Source organism: Prionailurus viverrinus, chromosome B1, assembly GCF_022837055.1.
Source record: "Prionailurus viverrinus isolate Anna chromosome B1, UM_Priviv_1.0, whole genome shotgun sequence".
NCBI classification, from domain to species: domain Eukaryota; kingdom Metazoa; phylum Chordata; class Mammalia; order Carnivora; family Felidae; genus Prionailurus; species Prionailurus viverrinus.
In genome coordinates this window covers 17,108,018-17,133,156 of record NC_062564.1, presented here as the reverse complement: position 1 = coordinate 17,133,156, position 25,139 = coordinate 17,108,018, and positions in this window count along the sequence as shown.

Here is a 25,139-nt window from a genome sequence, read left to right as displayed (position 1 = left end):
GTGCTCATGGATTGGAAGAATAAATATTGTCAAAATGTCAATACTACCTAAAGCTATCTACACATTCAATGCAATCCCAATTAAAATTGCACCAGCATTCTCAAAACTAGAACAAGCAATCCTAAAATTCCTATGGAACCACAAAAGACCCTGAAGAGCCAAAGTTATTTTGAAGAAGAAGACCAAAGCAGGAGGCATCATAATCCCAGACTTAGCCTCTACTACAAAGCTGTAATTATCAACACAGCATGGTATTGGCACAAAAACAGACACATAGACCAATGGAATAGAATAGAAACCCCAGAACTAGACCCACAAACATAAGGCCAACTAATCTTTGACAAAGCAGGAGAGAATATCCAATGGAAAAAAGACAGTCTCTTTAACAAATGGTGCTGGGAGTACTGGACAGAAACATGCAGAAGATTGAAACTAGACCACTTTCTCACACCATTCACAAAAATAAACTCAAAATGGATTAAGGACCTGAATGTGAGACAGGAAACCATCAAAACCCTAGAGGAGAAAGCAGGAAAAGACCTCTCTGACCTCAGCCGTAGCAATCTCTTACTTGACACATCCCCAAAGGCAAGGGAATTAAAAGCAAAAATGAACTACTGGGACCTCATGAAGATAAAAAGCTTCTGCACAGCAAAGGAAACAACCAACAAAACTAAAAGGCAACCAAAGGAATGGGAAAAGATATTTGCAAATGACATACCGGACAAAGGGCTAGTATCCAAAATCTATAAAAGCTCACCAAACTCCACACCCGAAAAACAAATAACCCAGTGAAGAAATGGGCAGAAAACATGAATAGATACTTCTCTAAAGAAGACATCCGGATGGCCAACAGGCACATGAAAAGGTGCTCAACGTCGCTCATCAGGGAAATACAAATCAAAACCATACTCAGATATCACCTCATGCCAGTCAGAGTGGCCAAAATGAACAAATCAGAAGACTATAGATGCTGGAGAGGATGTGGAGAAACGGGAACCCTCTTGCACTGTTGGTGGGAATGCAAATTGGTGCAGCCTTTCTGGAAAACAGTGTGGAGGTTCCTCAAAAAATTAAAAATAGACCTACCCTATGACCCAGCAGTAGCACTGCTAGGAATTTACCCAAGGGATACAGGAGTGCTGATGCATAAGGGCACTTGCACCCCAATGTTTATAGCAGCACTCTCAACAATAGCCAAATTATGGAAAGAGCCTAAATGTCCATCAACTGATGAGTGGATAAAGAAATTGTGGTTTATATACACAATGGAGTACTACGTGGCAATGAGAAAGAATGAAATATGGCCCTTTGTAGCAACATGGATGGAACTGGAGAGTGTGATGCTAAGTAAAATAAGCCATACAGAGAAAGACAGATACCATATGGTTTCACTGTTATGTGGATCCTGAGAAACTTAACAGAAACCCATGGGGGAGGGGAAGAAAAAAAAAAAAGAGGTTAGAGTGGGAGAGAGCCAAAGCCTAAGAGACTCTTAAAAACTGAGAACAAACTGAGGGTTGATGGGGGTGGGAGGGAGGGGAGGGTGGGTGATGGGTATTGAGGAGGGCACCTTTTGGGATGAGCACTGGGTGTTGTATGGAAACCAATTTGACAATAAACTTCATATATTGAAAAAAATAAAAATAAAAGAAAATTTAAAAAATTAAACAAAAATAAAAAATGCATAATTATGTTGCCCCCTAATTATAACAACTCTATGCCCAATGACAGTTATTTAGTTTGATCTCTCTACTTTTTCTTAGTATTATTCTGTAATTCAGTAGACTTCCCCATTGTTGACTTTCACGTTATTTTTTAATTTATTTTGTATGTATTGAGTAAATATTGGTAAGAGAGGCAGATTGTAATTTCTAGTTTAACTTTTTTATTAGATACCTCCAGTATGTAATAAATTTAAAAGATTAGGAAATTAAAAAAAAAACTCCTACATTTGAATAGAGAGAAATCTGATTTTTAGAATGGGCAGATAATCTGAATGGGTCTTTTTTTAGAGAAGACACATGGATGGCCAACAGGTACATGAAATACTCAACATCACTAATCATCAGGGAAATGCAATTCAAAACCACAATGAGATATCACCTCACACTTACTAGAATATTATGAGAAAGACAAGAAGTAACAAGTGTTGATGGAAATATGGAGAAAAGGGAACCTTTACGCTGATAGCAATGTAAATTGGTGCAGCCACTGTGGTAAACAGTATGGAATGGAAGTTTCTAAAAAAATAAAAATAGAAATACCGTATGATCCAGCAATTCCATTTCTGGATATTCAAAGGAAAAAAAAGGCATTAATTCAAGAAGATATCTGTACTCCCACATTTATTGCCTTATTTATGAAAGTCAAGTATGGAAGCAACCTAGGTGTCCATTGAAAGACGAATGGGTAATAATGTGGTATACATACACAGTGGAGTATTATTCAGCCATAAAGAAGAATTCCTGCCATTTAAAACATGGGTGGATCATGAAGTCATTACACTAAATGAAATCAGATAAAGACAAATACTGTATGAGCTGACTCCTATATGGAGTCTAAAATAAAAAGAAACCCATAAAACAAAAAACTAAACTCATTGATTCAGAGAACAGATTGGTGGTTGCCAGAGGGAAAAATTGGTGGTTTAGGGGGTGGGAAGTTGGCAAAATGGGGGAAGGTGGTCAAAAGGTACAAACTTTCCACTGCAATACAAACAAGTCATGGGGATGTAACATACAGCATGGTGACTATGGCTAAGTAACACCATATTGCTTATTTGTAAGTTGCTAACAGAGATCTTAAAAGTTCTTAACACACACACACACACACAATTTGCAGTTATGTGTGGTGATGGATGTGAACTAGATCTATCATGGTGATCATTTCACAATATATATAAATTGTAAATTTCTACGCTGTTCACTTGAAAATAACACAATGCTATAGGTCAATTATATTTTAATTTAAAAGTTTGTCAGGGGGCGCCTGGGTGGCGCAGTCGGTTAAGCATCCGACTTCAGCCAGGTCACGATCTCGCGGTCCGTGAGTTCGAGCCCCGCGACGGGCTCTGGGCTGATGGCTCAGAGCCTGGAGCCTGTTTCCAATTCTGTGTCTCCCTCTCTCTCTGCCCCTCCCCCGTTCATGCTCTGTCTCTCTCTGTCCCAAAAAAAATAAACTTTGAAAAAAAAAATTAAAAGATTTTCAGTTCTTCAAAACATTCAACATACTTTTACTGTACAACCCAGCTATTCCACTTCTAGGTATACATCTAAGAGAAAGAGAAACATACATCAGCACAAAATCTTCTACACAAATATTAATAGCATCATTATTCACGGTAGCTAAAATGTGGAAGCAATCCAAATTTCATCCACTGATGTATAAACAAAATGCACGTCTATACGGTGGAATATTATTCAGTCATAAAAAGTAACCAAGTACTGATACATGCTGCAACATGGATGAAACTTGAAAACACTGTGGCAAGTGGATGAAGCCAGGCACAAAAAATTTACATATTGCAGGATTCCATTTATGTGAAATGCTCAGAATAGGCAAACATATAGGGATTCAAAGTACATTAGTGGTTGCCTTGGGCTAGGGTAGATGGGGAGAACAGAGGTGGGATGGTAAATGGCTGCTAATAGGTATGAGGTTTCTTTTTTAGAGTGATGAAAATGTTCAGAAATTATATTGATGGCTGGACTACCCTGTGGATATACTAATCGTCACTGAAATGTACACTTTAAATGGGTGTATTCTGTGAATTATCTCTCAATAAATTTTTTTTCTTAAAGAATCCATATTATCACTGATGACTTATTAAGAGGACCCATCACTGATTATGATAAACTCATTCACCTGGCTGGTTTTGAACTGTGAAACTACCTTCTCATTCTTCTCCATACTCTACCCACCAGAAGAAATTTCTATGACAGGAGGAGTAGCTCCATAAGTTATCTGGAGATTTGCCTCTTCTCATTTTTATATTTATTCAACAATTTTTTTAATCATTCTGAACTCATGAATGTTTTTTTTTTTTTGCTTTGGGATATAATTCAATACTATATGATTCATTTCATTACTCAAATTGTTCCAGCTTCGGTCCTGGGAACTCTTTTGGTTGGGGCGTTTGGAATTGTAAGTAAACGACTTCTTTACAGTAACTAGTTAAAGTGATCTGGACATGAAAACAAACAGCTGATTCAGAAGCTGCCATTCAACTGAACGGAATAGAATCTCATGTGTGCACTACAAAGTAGCCTGGAAGCCATGAGCATTTCATGCGTGGCGGAATCAGTGAGGGATGTTTTACAGTAGGTGTGGGGAGTGCTTGATGTGAGTCTGAAAGTCATTAAAGAACTTCAACTCGGGGAGGGGCCAAGATGACAGAGCAACATGGAAGTTTTCTGCTTCTCTCATCCCTGAAATGCAGCTAGATCAACACCAAACCATTCTGCACACCTAGAATATCGATCTGAGGATTAACACAACCATCTGCATAAATTGACCCACAGAACTCGGCAGGTATGGGCGTGGAGAAGGGAACTGGAGGAGAGAGAAGTCGTGGAGGGCGGGGCACTGTTTTGGGGCCAAGAGGACAAGCAAGGGGGCAGAGTGCAGGAAAAGCGCTCCTCCCAAAAGTAGCTGGAGAGAAAGAGTGGAAACACCCGCAAGTGACTGAACAAGAAAGGAGGAAGGAGAAAGGAGAGGGTTTTAATACCACTAGGACTCTATAAACAGGGCAGAGAAGCATTGGAAATTCCACAGCCCAATACCTGGCAGCGTTCTGGTGGGAAGGGTGAATTCCCAGGAGCAGGCAGCAAGGTCTAAGGGGTCTGCAAACCATACAGGGAGAAGCAGTGTCCCTGTTAGGAGGGCATTTTGTAGAGGCCCTATGGCCTCCCCACAGGCAAAATTCCCAGCACACCCCAGATAACAGCCATGTTTGCTGGTATTGGAACAAAGACAGCAGGGTGTGGTGAAACCCGGCACCAGCTCTGTGTTGTGATTCACCTTAATCCCAGAACTGCTGCTGCTATGCAGTCTCATGAACTTTTTCTGGGGCAAACTGGCCCCCAACCACAATATCTGAGCCTCTGTGGCAGTACAATTGCAAGAATATTCCCGGGGGCAAGCTGGCACCTGGCCAATGCGTGGGAAGACCCTTCCCCAGAGGGTCAGAGTGGGTCCAAGCCACAGGGCCCTCAGAAGTGAGAGATCCGGAAACACAGCCCCATCTGAGATAAAATTTGGGAGGGAGGTACCGCCTGGCAGGCTGATGGCTTGGACACGGACAGTGTAGAAGCAGGAAGTGGACAGAAACCTGAGACAAAGGAGAGGTGTTTGATTGCTGGTTGGTGAGAGCACAGAGTTCTGGCACTAGAGACTGGGAAGCTGTGTGATGCCATTTGCACCTTTCCCAAACATGCGCATACACATGAATGCACACCGCAATGGTCCACCCTAGTAACCTGAGCAGTACCTAAGCAATAACCTGGTGGAGAATGAAGCCCTTACACCAAGCCATGTCCAACTGCACCAACCAAGTCATGGAGGACCAACACAAGTCTCTCCACCTGCAAAGTGTACAGACTATCAAGTGCTTCATAGTTATCTTCAGCTTCCTCTAGACGTCAAACTTCATTCAGACTTCATTCTGTTCACTTGTCCATCTACTAGTTCTTTTTTTCTTATTCTTAGATACAGGAAAAGAAAAAAAAATATTTTTATTTTCCATTTTTATAAAAAAGTTTTTAATTTTTACTATATTTTATTCTTTCTCTTTTCTGTACATTTTTTATTCTATTTTACTTTTTCTTTGCATTTTATTCTATTTTATTGTATACATTTTAATTTTTACATGTTTTCTTACTTCTTTCTTTTCTTTCTTTCCCTTTTTTCTCTATTCTATCAACCTTCTTTCAACAACCAGACCAAAACACATCTAGGATCTAGCTTCCTTTATTTTATCTTGCATGTGCTGTTTTTAATTTTTTATTTTATTAATTTGTTTTCCTCCAAAATGAGGAAATGCAGGAATTAACCCCAAAAGCAAAAACAAGAAGAAAGGACAACCAGAGACTGAATCAGCACAGATATTAGCAAGATGTCTGAAGTAGAATTTAGAATCACAATGAGAGAATTAGCTGGCATTGAAAAAGCATACAATCCCTTTCTGCAGAGATAAAAGAAGTAAAACCTAGTCAGGACAAAATTAAAAATGCTATAACTGAGATACAATCTCGAAAGGATGCCACAGCAGCAAGGATGGATGAAGCAGTCAATCAGCGGTATAGAAGACAAAATCATGGAGAATAATAAAGCAGGAAAAAGAGAGGGAAACTAAGGCAAAAGAGCACAATACAAGAATTAGAGAACTCAGTGACTCATTAAAAAAGGAATAACATCTGAATCATAGGAGTTCCAGAAGATGAAGAGGAATAAAAAGGGGTAGAAGGTTTATGTGAGTAAATCATAGCAGGGAAAACTTTCCTAACCTGTGAAAAGACATATATATCAAAATCCAAGAAGCACAGAAAACTGTTAAATTCAACAAAAACCAACCATCAACAAGGCATATCCCTCGTCAAATTCACAAAATACACAGACAAGAAAGAATTATGAAAGCAGCAAGGGAAAAATGTCCTTAACCTATAAGGGAAGACAGAGCAGGTTCATAGCAGACCTATCCACAGAAATTTGGCAGGATATATTCAATATGCTGCATCGGAAAATTATGCCGTCAAGAATTCTTTATCCAGCAAAGCTGTCATTCAAAATAAAAGGAGAGATTACAAGTTTCCTAGGCAAACAAAAAGTAAAGGAGTTGAGACCATTAAACCAGCCCTGCAAGAAATTTTAAGGGGGGGCTCTCTGAGGGGAGAAAAGACAGGGATAAAGGAAAAAAAATACCAAAGACAACAAAGACTAGAAAGGACCAGAGAACACCACCAGAAACTCCAACTCTACAAGCAACATAATGGCAATAAACTCTATCAGTACTCACTCTAAACATCAATGGACTAAATTCCCCAATCAGAAGGCATAGGGTATCAGAATGGATAAGAAAATAAGATCCATCTATATGCGGTCTACAAGAGACCCACTTTAGACCTAAAGACACCTTCAGATTTCAAGTAAGGGGATGGAGAACCATCTATGATGCTAATGGTCAACCAAAGAAAGACGGAGTAGCCATACTTATATCGGACGATCTAGACTTTAAAGACTGCAACAAGAAATGAAGAAGGGCATTATATCATAATTAAGGGGTCTATCCACCAAGAGTACCTAACAATTATAAACATTTATGCCCCCAATGTGAAAGAACCCGAATATATAAATTGATTAATCAAAAACATACAGAAACTCAACAATACCACAATAGTAAAGGACTTCAACACCCCACTTACAGCAATGGACAGATCATCTAACAGAAAATCAACAAGGAAACAATGGCTTTGAATGACACTGGACTGGATGGACTTAACATATATTCAGAACATTTCATCCTAAAGAAGAACACACAGTCTTCTCGAGTCCACATGGAACATTCTCCAGATCAGATCACATATTGGGACACGAATCAGCCCTCAACAAGTACAGTGAGATCGAGATTATACCATGCATATTTTCAGACCACAATGCTATGAAACTTGAAATCAACCACAAGAAAAAAATTGGAAAGACAACAAATACTTGGAGATTAAAGAACATCCTACTAAAGAATGAATAGGTTAACCAAGAAGTTAAAAGAGGAGATTAAAAAGTACATGGAAGCCAACGAAAATGATCACACCACAGCCTAAAACCTCAGGGATGCAGCAAAGTGGGTCATAAGAGGAAAGTATATAGCAATCCAGGCCTTCCTAAAGAAGGAGGAAATATCTCAGATACACAAACTAACCTTATACTTTAAAAAGCAGGAAAAAAAATGGCAAATAAAACTCAAAACCAGGAGAAGACAGGAAAGAGTAAGATTACGGCAGATATCAATGCTAACAAAACAAAACAAAACAAAAACAAACAGAAGAGATCAATGAAACCAGGTGCTGGTTCTTAGAATTAACAAAATTGATAAACCCCTAGTCAGTTTGATCAAAAAGAAAAAGGAAAGGACCCAAATAAATAAAATCAAGAATGAAAGAGGAGAAATACAAACAATATTAAGAGGATATTATGAGCAATTATATGCCAATAAATTGGGAAATCTCAAAGAGAGGGATTAACTACCAAAACTAAAACAGGGAGAAATAGAAAATTTGAACAGACCCATAACCAGTGAAGAAATTCAATTAGTAATCAAAAACCTCCCAAAAAACAAGAGTCTAGGGCTGGATGGTTTTCCAGGGGAATTCTACCAGACACTTAAACATGAGTTAACTCCTATTCTTTTGAAGCTGTTCCAAAAAAATAGAAATGGAAGGAAAACCCAAACTCATTCTATGAAACCAGCATTACCTTGATTCCAAAACCAGACAAAGACCCCACTAAAAAAAAGAGAACTATGGACCAATTTCCCTGATGAATATGGATGCAAAAATTCAACAAAATACTAACCAACCAGATCCAACAACACATTAAACGAATTATTCCCCACAATCAAGTGGGATTTGTACCTGGGATGCAGGGCTGGTTCAATATCCACAAATCAATCGATGGGGTACGTTACATTAAGAGAAGAACAGATAAGAACCGCATGATCCTCTCAATAGAGGCAGAGAAAGCATTTGACAAAATACAGCATCCTTTCTTGATAAATACCCTCAAGAAAGTAGGGATAGAAGGAGCATACCTCAAGATCATAAAAGCCATATACAAAAGATCCACCACTAATATCATCCTCAATGGGGAAAAACAGACCTTTCCCCCTAAGGTCAGGAACATGACAGGGATGTCCACTCTCACCACTGTTATTCAACATAGTATTGGAAGTCCTAGCCTCAGCAACCAGACAACACAAAGAAATAAAAGGCATCCAAATCGGCCAGGAGGAGGTCAAACTTTCTCTCTTCACAGATGACATGATACTCTACATGGAAAACCCAAAAGATTCCACATGAAAACTGTTAGAACCAATCCATGAATTCAGTAAAAGAGCAGGATATAAAATTAATGCACAGAAATTGGTTGTATTCCAATATACCAATAATGAAGCAGCAGAAATCAAGGAATCGGTCCCATTTACAGTTGCACCAAAAACCATAAAATACCTAGGAATAAACCTAACCAAAGTAGTAAAAGATCTGTATGTTAAAGACCATAGAAAGCTCATGAAAGAAATTGGAGACACAAAAAATGGAAAAGTGTTCCATGCTCCTGATAGGAAGAATATTGTTAAAATGTCGATACTATCCAAAGCAATCTACATATTCAACACAATCCCTATCAAAATGCCACCATCATTCTTCACCCCACTGGAACCAACCATCCTAAAATTTGTATGGAACCACAAAAGACCCCAAATAGCCAAAGCAATCCTGAAAACAGAAAACCCAAGCTGCAGGCATCCCAATTCCAGACTCAAGATGTATTACAAAGCTGTAATCATCAAGACAGTATACGGTACTGGCACAAAAACAGACACTTAGATCAATGGAACCAAGTCGACAACCCAGAAATGGACCCACAAACATACGGCCAACTCATCTTTGACCAAGCAGGAAAGAATATCCAATGGAATAAAGACTGTCTCTTCAGCAAGTGGTGCTGGGAAAACTAGAGAACAACATGCAGAAGAATGAACCTGGACCACTTTCTTACACCGTACACAAAATAAACTCAAAACGGATGAAAGACCTAAATGTAAGACAGGAAGCCATCAAAATCCTCGAGGAGAAAGCAGGCAAAAACCTCTTTAATCTTGGCCGCACCAACTTCTTATTCAACACATCTCTGGAGGCAAGGGAAACAAAAGCAAAAACGAACTATTGGGACCTCATCAAAATAAAGAGCTTCTGCACAGTGAAGGAAACAAAAAAATAAACAAATAAACAAAAAAATCAGCAAAACTAAAAGGCAACCGACGCAATGGGAGAAGATATTTGCAAACGACATATCAGATAAAGGATTAATACCCCAAATCTATAAAGAACTTATCAAACTCAACACCCAAAAAACAAATAATGCAGTGAAGAAATGGGCAAAAGACATGAATAGACACTTTTCCAATAGACACATGAAAAGACGGTCACATCACTCATCATCAGGGAAATACAAAGCAAAACCACAACGAGATACCACCTCACACCTGTCAGAATGGCTAACATTCACAACTCAGGCGACAACAGATGTTGGGGAGGATGTGCAGAGAGAGGAACACTTTTGCTCTGCCGGTGGGAATGCCATCTAGTGCAGCCACTCTGGAAAACAGTATGGAGGTTCCTCAAAAAATTAAAAATAGAACTACCCTACGATCCAACAATTGCATTACTAGGCATTTATCCGTGGGATACAGGTGTGCTGTTTCGAAGGGACCCATGCACCCCAATGAGTATAGCAGCACTATTGACAATAGCCAAAGTATGTAAAGAGCCCAAGTGTCCACTGACAGATGAATGGATAAAGACGACGGGGTGTATATTTACAATGGAGTATTATTCAGTGATCAAAAAGAATGCAATCTTGCCATTTGCGACACTGTGGATAAACCAGACTGTATTATGCGAAGCTAAATTAGTCAGACAAAGACAAATGTCCCATGACTTCACTCGCATGTAGAATTTAAGATACAAAACAGATGAACCTAAGGGAAGGGAAGCAAAATAATCTAAAAACGGGGGGCGGGGACAAAACAAATTCTTCAATATATAGAACTGAGGGTTGCTGGAGGGGTTGTGGGGGGGATGGGTTAAAAGGGCAAAGGGCATGTAGGAATACACTTGTTGGGATGACCACGGGGTATTAGAAATAGGGGATGAATCACTGGATTCTACTCCTGAAATTATTGCACTAGAGGCTAAGTAACTTGGACGTAAATTAAAAAATAATTTAAAAAAAAAGAGCTTCCCCTCAAATGTTGACTCCTAAAACAAGGTCTACCATGCAGAGAAAAAGTACTGATGCCCCCCAATGCAATTGTCCAATTCTCCTCAGACATGATTGGTTATTACCCAGGCAAAGCATCCTAGGCTTTCACACCACACCTCCTTTTCTCCCCTCTCCTGGACGGCAAAGGACTCAGATCTTCAACAATCCAGACAAACTAACAAGACTTTTGCATTAACGCAACCTCTTTCTAGAACTACAGGTATTATCTTGGGTGAAGAGCACAGCCTGGGCTCCAGAGAGAGTTATTATTCTACTCTGCTTTGTTTCTAAGCACATTTCAGACCCACCCCAAGCTTTAAACAGCAATTTATTAAAGAATCTAAGTAAATCTCAACATCTGGTTGACCTTTGATAAAGTCCCTCTTGGAGAACAGAAGAACCTACTCGGTTGTTTGTTTAGCACGTTAACAGTAATGCTTTCATTTTCGACAGATGCCTGTTCCAGGGGACAGATCTTTCAGGGCAATTATGTTCTATTAGGGAAAATTACACAGAAACTTGAATTTCTGGTACCCAGCATGGGAAAACAGAAGAGCATTGTGAATTAAAATGTTATGTTTCTCTGGTTTTATAAATGTATGTTTATGATAAACCAGCAAGAAGCAATTGGCTTTCTGCATGTTAACTCATTCATGGATTCAGCAGTTATTGAAAATGAACTTTATTTTAGATGCAAGTAGAAATTCTAGTCTACGATAGAAAATAAACCCACGTAAAATATATATTTTTAGGTTTATTTGGAGAGCAAGAGAAAGGGAGGGAGGGACAGAGGGAGAAGGAGAGAATCCCAAGCAGGCTCTGCCCTGTCAGCCCAGGGCCTGATGCGAGGTTCAGACTCATGAGCCATGAGGTCATTACCTGAGCCAAAATCAAGAGTCAGATGCTTAACTGACTGAGCCACCCAGGTACCCCAACAGAAGATATATTTTACCGTGATAAGGTCATGTATCACTGAGGATTCCTGTCATGGTTCAGTTTGTGTGGATGAGCAAGACTTCTCTATAGCCGTGGGTTTGGAGCGGAGCCTTAAAATCTTAAGATCCACTCAAGTGAAAACTGAGAATGGTACCTTCCAGAAAGAGAAGCCAGTACCCAAGGCCTAAGCAAAGTGCACTGGTGCGGAGCGGTGACCAGGATGGGGAGTGATAGGTAATGTTCGAGAGGGAGGAGCCCGACACATCAGGCTTTAGGAGTCTCAGGTAATGAGTCGGGATTTAGGTAAAAATCAAAGACCTAGAGGGACTTGATCTAGAAGTCCAATAATCTGCTTTCTATATTGAAAAGCTCTGCTTACTTGCAGAGAACAAACTGTAGGAAATCAAGAAGAGATGGCAAGGACACCCCTTCACAGACTTGCATTCGTTCAGGCAGGAAAGAGGTGATTGCGGCTTGGTGTTGTCTGACAGAAAAGATGTACTGAAATTGAAAGCAGAGACCTTGCTGATCCATCAGATGTGAAAAGAAGCTCAGAGCTCCTGATTCCGGGGGAATGGCCTTGCACCTTCTAAGATTACCATATCTTCAACCCAGAGTACAGAAAATATCAGAAGTGGGTGGCCACACGGACTGCAGGCGAGGTAGGACCACTTTGCCCAGATTTCCTCACTCCCTAAGAGAGAAATTTACAGTTTTACTAAATGTCCACCATATTTTTCTTGCAGGAAGGGAAGAGGCTCTATTTGAAAGAAGTTATTTTTCCTCAGAAGCTGTACATTCATGAATGTGGGAAACAGAGAGAGCAAAGCCAAATCTGTCCGGGCCAGCATTGTCTTCCCACAGTTGAGCAAAATCAGCTGTGCACTCACCCGGGTGCATAAATAATGCCAACAAGTGCTTGGGGGACAAAAGCAATGAAGCAACAACATGGCTGACCTTCGCTCCATCAGCTGCCCACAGGATAGTTCAGAGTGGAGGCTGAGCCCTCTCCACTGCCTCCCTTTGCTTACCCTGCACACAGGGGAGCCTCACACAACTTTGACAACATCATTATTCTTGGGACATTTAAGAAAAATTTGCCGGTACAGAGGGTGTCCTTGCATAATAGGGGTTTGGACTCAGGGCAGACTCTTAGCAGCAATAGAAATTTGCCCCCATTAAGCAAATTTTTTTTTAATATATGCATTTGCACTTTTAATTATCTTCTACAATAAAGCAGCCATCTCCACCTACAGGGAGGTTCTTCAAGCCATTTGCATTAATTTCCTATTGCTGCTCTAACAAATTACCGCAAACTTAGTAGCTTAAGACAACACGAATTTATCATCTAACTTTTCTCGAGGTCAGAAGACTCCATTCAGTCACACTGGATTAAAGTCAAGGCATCAGGAAGGCTGCAGTGTTTCTGGAGGCTCCGAGGGGAATATCCCTTTCCCTGCCTTTTCCAGCTTCTAGAGGCACCTGCACTTCTTGGCTGGTGGCCCTTCAATCTCTCCAACCTGTTGCTTCCAAGGTCACATCTATTACCGGCTCTGGTCCTCCTGTGGTCGTTCTTATGAGGACCTCGTGATTGCATTGGGCCCACTGGGATAATACAGGACAACCTCCACATCACAAGATGCTTAACCACCTCAGCGACATCCCTTTGCTATCTAAGTTAACACAGTAACACGTTCTGACATGTTTAGGAGGGGGAGACAGTACCCAGCCCTCCGCACCCCCTACAGTCAAATTTCACATCCTGGTCTCTGCAAGGTCCCAGAACTCCGAGAGGTCAGGCAAATACAACTGGAAGTTTCCAACTTTACAAAACCCCAACTTATCAGAAGTAAAAATAAGTCAACAGACAAGAAATTTTAAAATGTGTTCCTCCTGTGTTTAAATTATCTTCAGATTAATTCAGGAGCCCCTTTAGGGCAGTCGGGAAGTTTTTTCTTCTGCCAATTTATCAAAGCTAGGGAATTAAGAGTATTAGAGAAAGGGGTTAAAAAAGAAACTCATCGGGAAATGTAACAAAAACTCTACTATGTTGCCTAGATGGTAGTTTATATTAAAATTCTTTCCATATCCATCGGCTCTTTTGTTCGGTTATTCATACAAAAATATTTGAGTCGTTCCCCCGTGTAGGCCGGGTGTGTGATGTTTAGGGTCCGATAGGCCATTACATGATGGGGCCCTCTGCTCGGAGTTTGATGGGGAGAGTCACTGGAGGCTTTGGAGCAAAAAAAGTAACATGATTAGATGTAGGTTTTAATGGGGTCACCTTGCCTCTTGGGTTGAAACCGGATAAAGGGCGGGAAAGATTAAATGGAAGAGACTCGTGTCAACGGTGTGATGTGTGACAGGTTACCCTCAACAATAACAGGAGTGCTTACTTAGCATATGATGTACTCTCATCAAAAATCAGTGACCCACATGATCTCATGGTTTGTGAGGTCAGGTCCCACCTCGGGCTCCCGGTTGACAGCACAGAGCCTGCTTGGGATTCTCTCCCTCTTTCTGCCTGCTCCCCATTTTCTCTTTCTCAAAATATGTAAAAACTTAAAAAAAAAAAAAAAAGAAATCAGTGACCCAGAGGTGGTTAAATAGCATTTCAAAGGATGCTGTCACAATCTATACCAGAGCGTTTGGTTCCTTAGCAAAATTAACAAAGAAGCAGGATTGTGTTTGTTTAGGATGAGGGAAGGCTAGTTAGAAACATCTGCACAGGCCCCTTACCCTCGCCTGAGTAGAGCAGAAGCCGGCAGGTCCCACACCTGTGTCTTGTGTTGCCTTCAAGGTCCGGAGCTGGAGCCCCACTGAACCCCAATTCAAGGTTGACTAGTCCTTCTACCAGAATTCTATGTTCCCCTTGCAGTAAACCTAAAGACACCCCAAAACTACAAGGATAGGTTGTGTAACTTTTTGTTCCTGTTTGCTAATTAACAGTCATATGTTTGGTAGAATTTGGTCTAAGACTTGCTTTCTCTGTAACAGACCATCTTAATAGGCAGTTATTCAGAGAAGAGAATGTAACACCGCCAACCTTCCACTAAGCAACGAGAAACTATTTACTAAAAGCACGTGGCATTTTTGGAGCGGTCAAGTCAGTTTAGATCCATTTCCATCTAATAAAATGATTCACCTTTTTTTTTTTTTTAAAGCCAAATCTGGATTCTGAGGGCTTGTGTCCCACATTGGAAATTTCTATCTATACTCAAATACAACAATGCTCTGAAGTCTCCCTTTCAAGCCATCTTTACTAGGTCCTAGAAATATAAAAATGACGCATAGAGTTCAGTCCGAGTGTGAACAGTGCATTGGGATGATGGGTGAGTTTTATTCGTATCTCTGTATTTTGATTTTACAAATTTCCTTCAATAAACAGATCTTAAGTTTATGGTCATAAAATACCACTGCCAATTCTTAAACATTTTAAAGAGCAGTAAGTCATTGTTTGTGGAGGTGCCTGGGTAGCTCAGTCGGTTCAGCATCGCACTTCAGCTCAGGTCATGATCACGTGGTTCATGAGTTCGAGCCCCACAGCAGCCTGCTGCTGTCCGTGCAGAGCCTGCTTGGGATCCTCTGTTCCCCTGTGCCTCTCCCCCGCTCACACTTTCTCTCTCAAAAATGAGTTTTTAAAAATAAAAAATAATTCATTTTTGGTCACTTGAAAGTGAACTTAGGCCAAAAGCTTCCATTAGAAGATGACAGAGCTTTTCAGATAACAAAGTATTTAACAGAAAGTTTAGATGATTTTACTTAACTACTTTTTTAGATATAGAACATCAACAAAACATCTTTAAAGAATTATGATATTTTAATATTAGTTATATTTTAAATCCATCCATTGATTTTTAGAGAAAAAATATAAATATATGAACACATTTTCAATTAGTTCTCCTGATAAAACACCATTTAACATTTCTCATAAAATTACCAATTGTGTCTTACAAGTTTCTTTCCCACCTCCCACCCTCCATAAGAGGTCACTTCCTATTAAATCATTTTTAATTTTTAATTAAAATTTTTAACTTTAATAACCATTTAAATCAATTTTAATGATTCTTGTTGGAGGAAGTGGATAATGGGTGAGACAGTTTTGTTAGTTTTTCTCTGAGAATTTGAATACTTTTGATGTTTGCATCTTTGAGTCCTCATCCCTTAAGTTTAGAAAGAAATGGTTGAGGTGAAATTTACTCCAAGATAAAACTTTTGTGTAGAAGTGGGCTCTTTATGCTGATAGAGACTATGATCTTGTCTTTAGGTACACAATTTAAAGGTTACGTTTGAATAAAGCAGGACATCTTTTTTTTAATTTTTTTTTTTTAACATTTATTTATTTTTGAGACAGAGAGACAGAGCATGAACGGGGAAGGGTCAGAGAGAGGGAGACACAGAATCCGAAACAGGCTCCAGGCTCTGAGCTGTCAGCACAGAGCCCGACGCGGGGCTAGAACCCACAGACCGTGAGATCATGACCTGAGCCGAAGTCGGCTGCCCAACCGACTGAGCCACCCAGGCGCCCCTAAAGTAAGACTTCTAAAGCTTCATTTCCCGTCCCTTTCCCCCCCCAGCCCCCAGCCCCACACACAAATTATGTGGCTCTCCAACAACTCTCTGCCCATCAGGCACCTTTTACCAGAGGGGCATCACCTGAACTCACTTTCCAAAGGGGCCTTAAAAAAAAAAAAAAGATTCCACAGGTGATTTTAACTTAATGGCTTAATGGTTGAACTGGGGAAGCGTTTCAAGCACATTCCAGCAATGGCCAGAGTGGCAGGATTCTCTCACCAGGCTTCACGGGGGCCAGATGAGAACGCATGGGCTCTGCAAATTTTCAGGGGCTCTGCACATGACCTCCCGCAACACCTAGCTATCTCCGGGGGGGGGGGGGGGGGGGGGGGTAGCGCTGAATTATCATCTTGTTGTAGGGAGTCCAAGGCGAGCCCTTTTGGTGAAAGCATGAGGGCCACAGACTGAAGACCTGGTCAGGTGGGACTGAGGGGGGGATGTCATTTTGAGGCTACCAGCAGTTTCTCACGCTCTGGAAGCTCTGGAGCCCGGCGTTGGCCTGCAGTTCACGGGGTAACTGCACCCTCTGCTGGGCCCCTTTGGAAGCTATGAAGATTTCACATTGAGCCCCTTCAAGAACTGCATCCTTTTTTGCGGTTCTTGTTTATTCTGCGAGTTTGCATGCACGAGCTGGGGGGGAGGGGAGGGGGGACAAAGAGAGAGAGAGACTCCCAAGCGGGCTCCCAGGTGGGACACGACCCGAGCAGGTATCCAGAGACTGTGGCCCAACCAACCGAACCCCCCAGGCGCCCCCCAAGAGCTGCATCCTTAATCCCCCTCGCCCGCACTCTTTCCGCTGGTTTTTCATTTTTTTCTTTTTTACTTTTATTTTTTTCAAGCTCCCAGGCCGGCTGGCCAATACCTTAGACATTGTGCCCGAGGCAGGGAAGAGCCACACCTCAGGCCTTTGCTCCGTTCCCACGAAGGGGACCAACCCAGTACAGATGAACGTTCTGGCCCCAAGAGGCTTTCTGGGGCACACAGTCGTATCCCCAACCGCGGGGGTCATTGCCACACCTCCAGGGGACGCCTGAAACCGCAGCTGGTACCAAACCCTCCGTATACGATGTTTTTTCCTGTACGTGCCTACCTGCGATCAAGTTTGCTTTACAGACGAGGCACAGGAAGAGACCAACAGTAACCAATAAGCTACGACGACGATAACAACATACTGAAATAAACGTTACGTGACCGTGGCCTCCCTCTCTCTAAACATATCGCCCGCGGGTACTCACCCTTCTGCCTGGGATGCTGCGAGAGGATAAAATGCAGACCGGAGCGGAGGACGTGAGGTGAATAAATACCTGAGGCTTCCTGACCGAACGCAGCGTCGTGACGCAGAGTCAAACGAGGGGCACCTGCTTCCAGGCCAAGGGTAACCGCGGGTAACGGGACTACTGCGGTCCCTGAGCAGTATACCCCACAAAAGCTGGTTCTGCCCCCGGAGGATCTGTGGTTGGGGTGTCCTTAAGCCGGGCCTTGCAACACACAGCCAGTAGGGAAGCCTCCATGAAGGAACTTGACCAGTGGAGAAAATGATAGTGTCCTTGTCTACTTGGGAATGGGGGGAGAGGGGGAGGGGAGGGTGCCTGTATGTGTGCTTGTGTGTGTTTGTGGAGGTGGCATTCTGTTTTCTCCTGTTATCATCAAGCCTCTAGTATTCAAAGACTTTGTTTTAAATATTGCCACTTGATGGTAACAGCCCGAGCAATCAAGGGAGGAGATTCCGTTCAGGTGTTCGGCAGCGCAGGGGTGAGGGAGAGGCAGGGGGTGACCGGAGGGTTGGTGAGTGGTGGAAAGGTGGGGAGGCAGGAGGGGCTTGGAGGAAGCCACAAAGAAATGGCAACAAGCGGTGCTGAGCCCTGTGACTCAGCAGGGAGTGACCCTGCTAAATGACAGCAGGGATGGGTTGGTGGGACCGAGAGAGGACCCCACCCTGCAGTCGTAGAGGTGCCCGAGGAGGACACCTGGTACGCTTGGACCCCACTGTTGGGGACTCACAATAGCCACTGAAAGGAAGCGAGGTCCCCAAAGCTGAGGAGCCTGGGACATATTGTTTTAGGGACAACTACTGTCTACAGACAAGCGATTTATAACAGTTCTATTGGAAAACGCAAGCATATTTGAACGGAAGCAGCTGAATTGATCTAATGTTTCCAGATATTGTATGTACATAGGATTTGTTTAGATAAATGAAGTGCATTCGGTCTGCATGCTATGGTTTAAAATGTGAACAAAAAGAGGTAAAAAGGGCCATCTAGTGGGACAATGGAGAATTAACTTGAAAATATTTACAAGCTGATGTTTCTCTCCCCCCCACCCACCCCCTGCGTGAATGCACAAATAACACGATATTCTGTTGTAACGGAGGTAATAATACCTTATCATACATGGTGGTGATAAGGGCAATGAGGTGATACCAGGGGTAGAGCAGACAGGACCCTCTACAACAGGTAGATGTTGTAATTTCTTATTTGTATTCTTGTTCTTGTTTTTGTTGATCAACATGATATTACTATTACTAATATGACCGATCACTGAATGTTGGCCTCCTGAATTTCATGTTCATGATATCCATTGACAATAAGCCGTTCGCTTAACTCTAGGACGTCAATTTTTACTCCGGGGATAGGATGAAATGATAATGATGTGATAGCCTTCCCTGGGGATTGTTTAAAAGTCTGCTCAAGAAGGTCCTAATTTATTTCAACACACACTTTTCCCCAACACTGAACTAGGAGGTGGACTTTGGAGGAAAGAGGGAGAAGAACATACACCTCCTGAGAAAGGCAGCCTACCCTCGAGGCCGATGGTGTAAAGTGCCTGTGGGTAACGTGTAACACCTCCGAAATGTTTCTAATATGTATGTAGCAGCAGAGGGACATGCTGTGACCAAGGGACCGCCTTCCCATCTGTTATCTGACTTCCTTTCGCGTCCGAAATGGCACCGGGAGAACCAGGCCTTGAAGTGAGAAGATCTGGGTTTTCCAGGCTCCGCTCTTGCTGTAACTCGCGGTGTCAGCCAAGGGAGATCTCTTCACACGCTGGGCTTCACTGCTGCGCAGATGATCACTAGCCTTCCGCCCTCACTATTGTGGGTCCCCAAGAGTTCGTGTGCCAGATGTGACCTTCCACTGGGCTCAAGCATACAGACCCTAGAGCGACTTGGAACTTGATCTTCTGATCCCGCAAGGCAGCAGAGATGGTGCTCTTCACGTGAGGTTTAGTAGGCTGAGCAGCTTGGGGAGGGGGTGAGGCGGGACTGGAAACATAGATATCAATGTAAAAATGCTCGGAATTCGGATAAATTGGAAGAATGAGCAAACTGAGTGCCTGAGCCTGGAATGGAGCTGCACAACGTTTTTATAACCTCCAGCATGGCCGTCAATATGCTGCTCAACTCATGTACTGGTGGCAGGAGGTGAAAGCGGCCGGTCATACCTCTGATTTTTCATTTCATTTCTCATCTATGAAGTAGAATCTGAATAAATAAAAATTAATTTCCAAGTCTGAAAAATAGACCTACCTGGATTGCTGCCACTTTATAGACACATTGAAATATATATAACGCAGTAATATCATTCTTTAATTTTTTTTTTTTTTTTGAGAGAGAGAGAGCACACAAGTGGGGGAGGGTCAGAGACAGGGAGGGAGACACAGAATCCGAAGCAGGCTCCAGGCTCTGAGTGGCCAGCACGGAGCCCGACACTGGGCTCGAACTCACGGACCACAAGATCGTGACCTGAGCCGAAGTTGGACGCTTAACCGACTGAACCCCTCAGGCACCCCCCAGAAATATCATTTTAAAATAGCTTCATTAGGGGCGCCTGGGTGGCTCAGTCGGTTAAGTGTCCGACTTCGGCTCGGGTCATGATCTCACAGTTAGTGAGTTCGAGCCCCGTGTCGGACTCTGTGCTGACCGCTCGGAGCCTGGAGCCGGCTTCAGATTCTGTGTCTCCCTCTCTCTCTGCCCCTTCCCCACTCATGCTGCCTTTCTCTCTCTTTCTCAAAAATAAACATTAAAAAAAAAAAATAAAATAGCTTCATTAATCCTTCCTTTAACTAAGTGAAGTAATGACTTGAAAAATACATCCAAGTCCACCAAGCCAAGTGCAAATCAATAGTTTGTTTATACAGATATTACTGAGGAAGGAATTCTTTGTCTTGGTTTCTCTTCACTGTTTGACCATTCTTATCATGGGGAAAATTATTTTAAGTAGTGGCAGCAGAGACCTGTCAGGAAAACCCCTCCTACATGGTGGTTGATGCTGTTTTCCACGTAATGACGAAGGTTTCGTATTTTGTAGACTTTGTTAAGGTATCTTGCCAAGCAAGATTGTGACCGTGAGCGCCACCCTGGCTGTTCGGACAACCTCCAAGCATTGACCTTACCTACAAATCCTCACAAACGTTACAAATTCCTGCCTGGGCACAGCACAGCGTGCTTTGAGAGTTTCAGTGTGGTTACAAAGTGGGTGCACGGTCGCTGGGGAAGGGCATGATGGGAGAGGTGGGAAATCGGCCTCGGGGAATAAAAGACAACACCGTGTTAGGTAACACACACACACACACACACACACACTTGGACAATTATCATCTCCATCTGGAAAGCCCACCATATAGTAATACATTCGCGACCAAATTGCCCGATACAAGGGAAAAGGGGAGGGAACTACGGAGTAATGACTGGGCTGAGTATCTGTTCACTGAGTATCTGTTTGGTGCCAGTTACTGTAGGACTCATTTGAATAGAGTCTCTCCTCTGAACGTTTGGATGAAATGGATACTGACAGTAAACGATACACTATTCGCGGTATATACTCAACCCGGGAGGCGGGCTCCTAATGCGACAGGACTGGTGTCCTTATGAGAAGAGGGGAAGAGACACGGGGGCAGGAGGCCACGTGAGGACGGAGGCAGAGATTGGAGGGGTGCAGCCAGAGGCCGGGGGCCACCTGGGGCCACCGGCGGCTGGAAGAGGCAAGGAAGGAGCCGCCCCTGATGGCCTCAGAGGGAGTGAGGCCCTGCCGACACCTTCATTGTAGGCTTCCAGTCTTCAGAACCATGAGGGAAGACATTTCTGCTGTTTCACAACAGTTTGTGGCAATTTGTTACAGAAGCCCTGGTAAACAAAAGCCACATGTGAAGAAGGGGAAGCTTGGAGACCCAGAGAGGCAGTGAAGCTGAAGGGAGTGTTAAATATTCATTACATTCTCTCTCTCTCTCTCTCACACACACACACACAACACACACAGAGGTACATCCCTATGGGATGGCTTTGGAAATGGCAGAAATGTTCTCCCAGGAGGGAAGAGAAAGAAGCTGGGACTGCTCTGGTTAACGGGCATTGCACGCACACCCGAGTCAGAGTCGGGAAGAGCCCGAGGACCCCCTGTTCCTGACACAGAGAGAAGCCCTCCCGAGGGCAACAGGCAGGCCCACAGACGTCACATAGGAAGGCCCACTGACAGAGGAACCTACCGTGATGACACGGCGGTCACCATCAAGCGCAGCTGGAACGTCAGTGTGGCTGGTGACCTCTCTGAAGGTGACCTTCGAGTCACTGCTAACCAGGATGTGGAAAATCCTCGGGGCGGCCGGGTGGCTCCATCAGTCAGGGGTCCGACTCTTGGTTTCGGCTCAGGTCACGATCTCATGGTTCGCGGGTTCGAGCCCCGCATCAGGCTCGGTGCCGCTGGTGGGGAGCCTGCCTGGGATTCTCTCTCTCCCTCCCTCTCGGCCCCTCCCTCACTCACGCTGTCCCTCTCTCAAAATAAGTGAATAAACTTGCAAATATAAATTAATTTATTAAATGTTTAAAAAATTGTGGAAAATCCTCTCACAGAAGGAAAGGGGAAGGCCCGTTCTAACCCAGGCTGGTAGAGGGTGTGGAAAAGCACACAGGTAAGGGATGTCAGCACAACAGAGAGCCCAGAGAATGAACAGAGAAAAGGGACTGAACAGGACCAGAGGGAAAAATGCCTCCTTATCAAAAGGGATCAATTTCCCCGATGCTTTAATGCGGCCGAACAACAGGTAAGGCCATAAGTGTGTCATATATAATAATGTATTTTTTGTAAAATCTTTCATAAATCAATGCCTTAATATTATACACGATCCTCATTCCAAAGTAGGGGTTCACGTCCCAGAGTCTGTGATAATGGCAGCCTATGGCCGCCTATGAGAACCAGAGTAGGCCTGGCCGGGTGTGGCCTCATTACCGGCTGTGCAGGAGAGCCACTCATCTGAGAAAGCCAGACAGCTCTAACAAGAGTCGCAACCAACCTTTCTTTGAATGTTCAGAATCAAAATTATTCAAGAAAAGAGAACTTTTAAAATTAGAAGGAATACACCAAACTCTGTTCCACAGAAGAGTACAGCTCCACATGCTTAATATATGTGGGTTAAACCGAATTGAATCAGGGTAATACTACTACTTTAGGTCATTAAGTGCCAGTGCATTCCAGTGTTTCCATTGCAAGGAATAGAAAACCCAATTTGAACTGGCTTAAACACGCAAGGGGATTTATTGCTATAAAACAGGAAAGCCCAGGGCTGGGTCAGGCCTCAGGCCTTCTTTCTCCATGTCTCCGTGGGCCCCAGGCTGGCTTTTCAAGAGTGCTTGACCACAACCGAGATCAGTGCCTCCTCCTTCACGTGGAGGGGGAGGAGAAAGGCATCCTCTGGACAAAATCTTTTTTTTTTTTTTAATTTTTTTTAAGTTTATTTATTTACTTTGAGAGAGAAAGAGTGTGAGCTGGTGAGAGGCAGAGAGAAAGAGAGAATCTCAGGCAGGCTCTGCAGAGTCAGCTCGGAGCCCGACGTGGGGCTCGAACCCACGAAACCATGAGATCGTGACCTAAGCCGAAATCAAGAGTCGGACGCTTCACCAACTGAGCCTCCCAGGTGCCCTGGACAAAGTCTTAAATGTTGCTCAGAGTGACATCTCTGAGCCAATCACAGTAGCGGGGGGGACGTCACGTGCCAGCTGTCTGGAACCTGCTGACTAGTAGACTGACTCCCAAGGCAAGGATACCTCACCAGAGGCACCCAAATCAGGATCCATACCTGGAACTGAGTTAATTCTACCCCCAAATTAATGTCTGTAACATGCAGGGAGGATAGGCAACCAATATTTTCACAGCACGAAGTCACTGTCCAGTTTGAGCCAGAGAAGCTCTGGAACTTTTATTTTCTTGCAAGAATTCTTAACATGTTTATAAAACCGCAAGGATCATGCTCTATTTTTGTCAACATGGTAACGACTAATTTTAACAGTTAAATAAGAAATTAAGCTGTTAGTAAGTTGACAGCCTTATACATGTGATGTTTGGTGACTTTCATATCAAGAAAATTGCAAAAATAAAACTACATTGAGACACCTTTTTTCACCTGTTGGGCCCCCAAGTTTGAGCATCCAACTTTGAGTCAGGTAATAGCCTCACCGTTCGTGAGTTTGAGCCCCACTTGTTGGGTGTGAGCTCAAGCCCCACTGGGGATTTTCTCTCTCTCCCTCTTTCTCTGCTCCTTGTGGAATTCTCTCTCTCTCTCTCTCTCTCTCTTAAGAATAACAAAATCAGGGGTGCCTGGGTGGCGCAGTCGGTTAAGCCTCCGACTTCAGCCAGGTCACGATCTCGCGGTCCGGGAGTTCGAGCCCCGCGTCGGGCTCTAGGCTGACCGCTCAGAGCCTGGAGCCTGTTTCCGATTCTGTGTCTCCCTCTCTCTCTGCCCCTCCCCCGTTCGTGCTCTGTCTCTCTCTGTCCCAAAAATAAATAAACGTTGGAAAAAAAAATTAAAAAAAAAAAACAAAATCAAAAAATTAAAAAGCAAATTCCCAAGTGTAATTTCATAACGTTAGCCAAAGCGGGACCCTCTCCTACGTTGCTAATGGCAGAGACAATTGCCGCAAGTTTTCGAAGAAAAATTGGATAATATGTATCAAATTACAAATTGCAGTCATGCTTTTGGTTTTGTTTTCAGAAATTCTACTTCTGGAATACATGCTGTAAATTTACCTGCATGCATGTGGATGAGTGAAAAAAACTGGAAACCACCCAAGCGTCCATCTGGAGGGGCTGGTGTGTGGAATCCCCGCCCTGGGATACCATATTTTTGTAAAATCACAGACTGAGGAAGCCCTGTCCGTCCCGATCAGAACTATTTCCAAGGCAAAACACTACATGGAAAAGAGAGCAGTGCTGAACAGTATACAGAGCGTGTCATCTTTTGGTGCGGACCAGGGAACCTTCTCGCTGTATTTTTTAGACCTTCTTTCCACGATTTCATTTGTGAACCGTGGGCATATATATACCCACTGTTCAAAGACTGAGGTCTTTTGCAACGTTAAGTCTGACAAAACTAACGTGTGTGCTTTTCTCAAATACTTTCCAGGAAAGACTCTGCAGAAAGCTCTTTCCTCTCTGTCTCTCTTTTAAAGAACACCAAACGTTTATTCAGAAATGGATCAGTGACACGTGTTCCCCTCCAACTTGAAGGCTTCTTCCTCTCCTTTGGAACAACAAAAAGACACAAATGGGGAATGTAAAGGAAAGATGTCTTCTTCCGAGGAATTATATCCTAACGTTTTTTTT